The sequence below is a fragment of the Primulina huaijiensis genome, chromosome 17 (assembly GCF_012295235.1).
Source record: "Primulina huaijiensis isolate GDHJ02 chromosome 17, ASM1229523v2, whole genome shotgun sequence".
NCBI lineage: Eukaryota > Viridiplantae > Streptophyta > Magnoliopsida > Lamiales > Gesneriaceae > Primulina > Primulina huaijiensis.
This window is the reverse complement of record NC_133322.1, coordinates 7,124,517-7,131,745: the sequence shown is the minus strand read 5'-3', so window position 1 is coordinate 7,131,745 and position 7,229 is coordinate 7,124,517.

Genomic DNA, 7,229 nt, shown 5'->3' with positions numbered 1-7,229 from the left:
TTCAACCCATATGTACGTTAATCTCGAAAATTTCTATTTTTGGAAATTTTCAGAAAAATTTCATTCAACCCGACAATCCCCTTGACTTCACAAGTCTACTATTCGGTACCTTACATACTGATTATTCATATATTTGATTGTATTTTGAGCATTTTCCTTTTTTTTTTATTTTATGAAATGGCTCGTACCCGGATCACAGCTCGCAAGAGTGTCACCACCCCCATACCAAAAACCTTTAGGCAGCCCTAGTTCAAGAGAGAGAAGACAATGCGGAGTTGGTAGGGGATTTGAATAACCTTCTAACCACAACACACGACTTAGAGGAGCAGAGAGAGCACCTCCAAACAGACGCCCAGAGGTTCGCTCACTACTATGATAAGGCGAACATGAGCTTTATGCGACCAAAGAACTCCTAGCAGCTGCTCAGGCCGAGATAGCGGAGTTAAGGCTCAAAGAGAATAAATATGTTTTATGGCGGTACAACGTCATAATCAAGATGCATCGACTATCCATGAATTGCAAATGTCTGCGCATAACTTAACCCTACACCACGAACAACTCTTCAACGAGGTCCATCAGCTGGAGGAAGTCCTTATCAATGTGCAGCTCGAAATAGAACCAATGGAAGGCCCAATGGAGGATGATGCTGTGGGAGACGAAGAGATTGTAGACAATTGAGTATTAGAGTTACTAGTTGTAATAAAGATTTGTAATCCTATTGTTTCTCTTGCTTTCTTTTGCATTTCGAAGACTTTGATCTGTATTTTCTTCAATTGAATTCAATAAAAGGTTATTTGATTTATTCTTTGGATCATTTCGTAATTGAGCCATTGCTATCGCACTATCCTTGTTGTTACAACAATCTTGGAACTATTGTGTTTTTATAGGCAATGAATCGGAACAATCACAATAGCCGCAATCGCGACCAAAACACAAATAGCGGGACTGGGAAAGAGGGAATAAAATAATTAAGTATTTTTGACAATTAAATGACTTGAATTCATGAATATAAAGACAACCGGGAATAATTATCGTGGAAACTAAGTGAAATCACTCCTCTAATTATTTTCTTTCACTGATTTTTGCATAAATTCGGTTCTTCGACTCCTATTTATTTTCTATTAATTCGTTTTAAGCAGACTAAACCTTTTATTGATTCTTTTAGATAAAATCGCGACATTTTAATTACAAACACTTGTATACGTTTATTTATATATTTTTCGTGGGAACGATACTTTACTCTCTTATATTAAAACTTGACAACCGTGTACTTGCGAACAGAAAATACGCAACAAATAGGTTTGTTTAATTGAAGCCTACAGAGCACTTGTTGTTTCTATGATACTGTCAGACGAGAAAGTAATCTTGAAAAAATAGTTGAAATTATTTGTCAATTTTGTTGGAAATCATGGGTTTTGTGTTGGTTGTTGATGTAAACAAAGTGTTTTTGCTTTGCTGATTTTTGGTTGAATAATGTGATTCGAAATAATGCTCTGATTAAGCACATTTTAAGTATTAGTGTTGCAATGTACTATTTGTTCAAATGTAAGCAAAATTTGATACAAATTAGGTATCCAAAATCCATTATTATATGTGTAAATTATTATGTTTACAACTTAATAAAATATGATCACGTTCAATCCAAGATTGGATGAACTGATATCCAAAATATTTGAATTGATATTCACCTTATGATAAAAAAAATTTATTACAATGGGATTTCACACAACACAAGTACAATGTCTCAATGAAAATTGTACATGTCTAACATTCATATGTGTATCATTGAGTGAACATAACATAAGTACAATAGTATGAATGAGGACATACTATGTGACCTTAACTCAAATGGTGGATCATCGATTCCCATAAGGAGATATTTGGTGCAATCCAAGAATATATGAACTGATATCTACTAAATGTGGGCACTCTCCATATGATCCACCTTATTCTCAAGCTCACGTACTCCCATTGGCGATTTTGAACCATATTCAAGAATTATTACAAGTTAATCGAGTACGAAAATTTATAATTAAAGTACAATGAGAATAGACGCAATATAGTTACAAAGTCTTAATAAAAGTTATCATCAGAGTGAACACAACATAAGTACAATAACATGAACGAGAATATATTAGCGACCCTAACTCAAACGGCGGATAATCAATTATCATAGGTGATATTTGGTGCAATACGATAATGGATGAACTGATATCCACTAAATGTTGGTACACTCCATAGGATCCACCTTATTCTCAAGACAATGTACTTGTATCAGCAATGTTATACCATATTCATGTAGTATTGGACATTCATCAGACACTTGGTCACGTGATTAGTCGTCAATAGGATGACATTTACATAAACTAGGTATGATTATGGTTGAATAAAGTACGATTTTGTGTGATTCTAGAATGATCGCAATTGAATCAAGTATGAAAATTTCTAATTAAAGTACAATGAGAGTGGACATGACATAAGCGAACAATGTCTCATTAAAAATTGTACATGTATAACCTCAATATGTTTATCGTGAGAGTGGACACAACATAAATACAATAGCATGAATGATAACATATTATCCGGCCCTAACCCAAATTAATGTTGGATCATAATACTTGATTAACATCAAAATATACTTTAATTAGACATTTTCGTACTCAATGCACTTGTAAGTACATTCAATAAGTTATAAGATATTACATGAACAGAAATGGGTAACATGTTACATGACAAAATTTCGATAATGTAAAAATTTCCCCTACCTTCTCATGATGTTGTGGTTTGTAATAGTGGCTCGTTGATAAATTGACGGTGATAAATGTATTAAGTTTTCTATATCTTGTATGTTCATAGTCTTTTACCCTTTAATTAACTATTACATTTGCTAAACCTTACATCTTAATTATGCAAATTTTTACTTAAATTTTGCTTTGGATATCATGAATTAAGTGTCACATCCGGTAGAATTTAAACCCAATTATTTAAGTTTGGTACCTTTTTTTTGGGGGAAAACTTTGGCGTAAATCATTTGCATAGATAATGAATCAAATAAAGCTGACATGCCTCAATCTGCATGCTCACACTTCACCTCCATATTTGCTCGACTAATGATCACCTCGGAGAACTAGAACATGACTTCAACGTCTATATCAGATCTTCCGTGGATTAATGGGATACTAAAACTAAGAGTCTAAACTTTTTATGTATCGAGGATAAGCGAATTTCGGGGACGAAATTCAATTTAAGGGGGTAGATTGTAACGTCCCGAAAATCTGAAAGTCCACGTGAACCACGTGCATGCAAATTATTAAATTTCTTTGGTATTTTATTAAATTCTTTTAAAGCATAAAATGCATGTTTATTTTATTAATTTGTATTTAATTATTTTCATGCATTTTAGGCATAATTATTGCATGAAAGGGATTTATTTCATGAATTTTATAAGTTCATGCATTAGGATTTCTAGATGCATTTCACGCTCGAACGAGGATCGGAGACCGGAGAATTTTCAGAAAAATTATTTTTATTACACGATTAATTTTTATTAATTAATATAAGATGTTTTAAAGGTATTTTTCAAGAATTGGGCTTTATTGGATATTTTTACCCGCATGATTATATTTTTAATCGGTACGCAAAAGTTTGCGAGTCGGAAGACTTTTTGGGGGCTCGGGCAATATTTTCAAAAATATACCTAAACGAAATATTTTTCGAGAACATTTTTATGCTGGTCGGGCTTAATTTAGTGCTTAATGGGCCCAACACTTCTTTTATATCTTTTAATCTTTATTTTTGGCCCATTAGTACATAATTATCTATTTTAAAAACCCACTAAACTAAGCCTAAACCTAATCCTCCATAATCAGCCGCCCATCCCCACCATTCAGCATCTTCTCTCACGTCTTCTTCATCAAAAAAATTTCAGCAAGCTCGGCCATTGAGGATTTCTTCAAGAAAGCTTCCTCCCGCCTCCCCGTTTCACGTCCCACGCGCGTATTTTCAAGCTTTTGATCATCTAAACGCTAAGGCACGCTTGTATTTCGTTTTTCTCATCATTCACGCCATAGTATTGCTGAAATATATGTAAATGCATGTCCATCCTTTGATCTAATGTTGTGTTACGGTTTGTTCGAGTGTTGTCACGAAAATTGCACCTTTATGTTGCATACTCATGTTTTAATGATTTGTGCAAGGGGCTGTCGATTTTTCAGAGTTTCTAAGGGGTGTATATGCTGTAAGATGAGGTGACACAGTGCTGGAGGTTTAAGGGTGCATGGTATAGGAGAGGGCCGATTGGTTGTCTAGGCGGCTAGAACTTTCCATGGCGTTCGGTGAGGGTTCGGGAAGGCGCGGCTGGGGAAGGACTGAACCATGCTAAGGTGCGATCCAAGAGGGTCCAACCGAGTCTAGGGGTGGTCCATAATTAGCTGGTCACGGCTAGGAAGTAAGTGGACAAGTTAGGAGCCGGTTGTGTTCGGGTAAGGCACGGCCGTGCTTGTTCTTGAGGAATTGGCTGAGCTTCACAGCTTGTATGGGGCTGAGACTGTGGGTTCATTAAGTCCAGAGGGACCCTAGGGTGGTCTAGGAAAGGTTGATGTGTGGCTGGTCCCGTTAGGTGCAAGCTAGGATCGAAATTATGGAGGGTAGTGCAACTAGTGTTTTCGAATGGGACTTTGCTGAAAATTCCAGCAGCTTGTGGCTCGTTTTCGTGGGTCCTAGTGGGCTGGAAAAATGTGGTTTAGGGGCTGGTAGGATGTCTTTTAGGCATGGTTTAAGTTTGGGAAATTTTGGTTGAGTTTCAGGTCGATTCGGGTTAAAAGCGGGACACCGGTCCAAGTTTTAAAACGAATCGATTAAGTGTTGAAACGGGCTCGAGTTTACGTCTAAGAAATACTTTTAAAAATGTTTTGGGACATTTTAAGGAGTTTGGCAAGTTTCGGGTCAATTTTAGAGGTCTAGTAGAAAAACGGTAATTTTTGGGTTCCCAGGGCAAAATGGTCATTTTGCACCCGGGGTGATATTTTGGATACTGGCAGCGCCCTGAGCACAAATTCATGATATTTTAAATGTTAATGCATCATGTTTACGATTTTAAGCAATTATGATAAATATGTTGCATGCTTGGTTTAAAGGAAAAGTTACACATATACATGTTTTATTAAGTGATGAAAATGATGATGTTTTTGAAGGATGTGATTTGGTTGTGACTGACGATGTATATGTATACGATGACATGAGACATGATGAGCTGAGGCCCGGGCTCAGTGGGCGGGTAATGTTGTCGCTGATGTCCCCTGCCGCCGCGTACCACGGTTTTTATAGATGGATCCATCGATAGAGCTGATACGAAAGTCACAACTAATGAACTGAATTCAATTAAAAGAAAATGTTTAAGTTTATGATGACACGATCAGCTGTTTTGACACGTATATGATGATATGAGATGACATGATATGACACGACATGATTTGACACGACATGATTTTATACGACACGTTTATGTTCATGTTTTAAAATTCATGAAAGGTATGTTGACATTAAGCTTTTTAAGTTCATGAAAGATATGTTGAGTATGATATTTTTCACTGCTGTGTGCTATGTATATGTACTTGTTATTAACGGTACAGGTGTGTTGAGTCTTTAGACTCACTAGGCGTGTGTGATGCGTTTGAGCTTGTTATTGAGAGGACTGGAAGTGCTGAACATTGAGTAGACAGACCTGGTGGGTGACACGACCCGATGACCACATGTTTTCCGCATTTTGTTTTTATGAGATTTGAGATGATATGAACATTTTTACACGCTGGTTTTGATACGCTGATGATTTTCACAATTTTTACTCGTTTATGTTTACGCACTATTTTTATTGTCAAATACTTAAGATCATTTTTAAATGTTATTTCGAAAATGCGAGCTTTTAAAAAATATATATATTTCCGCGCTTTTTAAAATGAGTAGACGTTACACTTTCTATAGTAAAAAATGAAGTAGCAAATCTAGTCACCTCGGGCCTCACAATATCACGCTTCTTGATATATTTTCTCATAATAGCCAAAGTTCTATGATGTGCATAGATGAATATAGTCAAGGCCTTTGCTTTCTCAAGTATTCCGCTAAACTTGAGTAGTTTTCCAATTGCTTCAAGCATGAGGTTGATTTTATGAGTCGCACAAGAGGTCCAAATTAAAAATTTGAGGGTGTGTAACCTTCAATAAATCCATCGCCGTCATATTGTTTGTGGCATTGTCCGTCACTACTTGAACAACATGTTGCGGGCCAGTCTCAATGATATATTTTACAACAAACTCAAATATATAAACCCCGGCGTGTGCCTCCATGGATTCTCAATAGAACCAAGGAATGAAGTGCCTAGCTCGCAATTAACACATATATTCATAATGCTTCTCCTCTTGCGATCGGTCCACGCGTCGGTCATTATTGAACATCCATTTTTCATCCATTCTTCTTCATGTTTCTTTAGAGAAATTTGGTCCTCTCAACTTCTTGCTTCAAAAGTGGATTTCTTAAAAGATATTCACTTGGAGGTTTGTAGCCCGGACCGAATTGGCCAATCGCCTCTACAAGTTGTCTAAAACTTTGATTGTCAATTGAATGAAAAGGAATCCCCGTTTCATATATCCATCTAGCAACATACTCATTCACATCATTTGTAAACTTTAACTTCAAGGCATCATTTATGTTTTGTTGTCTTGCCTTCGTTGGATCGATGTCCACTTATCAATAGGCCCGAGATTCTTTGGCTTTTTTTTGAATTATCTCCCATCACTTGACAATCACAATCCTCTTCATCAACACATATGTTTACCTCCGCCCTTTCTTCTTTTAATTCTTCCACCCTTTGATGCTTTTTATTCTTGCTATTTTCAAGATAGCCTCTCACTCTTTTTTTGTCTTCATCGGATGCTTTAGGACATGCTTCAACTTGTCCTACGATACCCGCAATATGATGCTTCATCCTATAAACTCATCCTTTAATAAGCCTCTTACACAACTTGCATGTGATCCAATCTCTTTTTTCTTTATTATACAACACCTCATATTCCCAAACAATATCATTAGACTTTGGCTTAAATTCCAACTCCGGTTGTTTATTTTTTTCCGTCATTAATCTTCAACAATAAATCAATAATAAAATAATAAATTAAAAATAGGAAAAAAAATTGATTTTTGAAATCACAAAATCTGAAATATTATAAAAAAAAGTA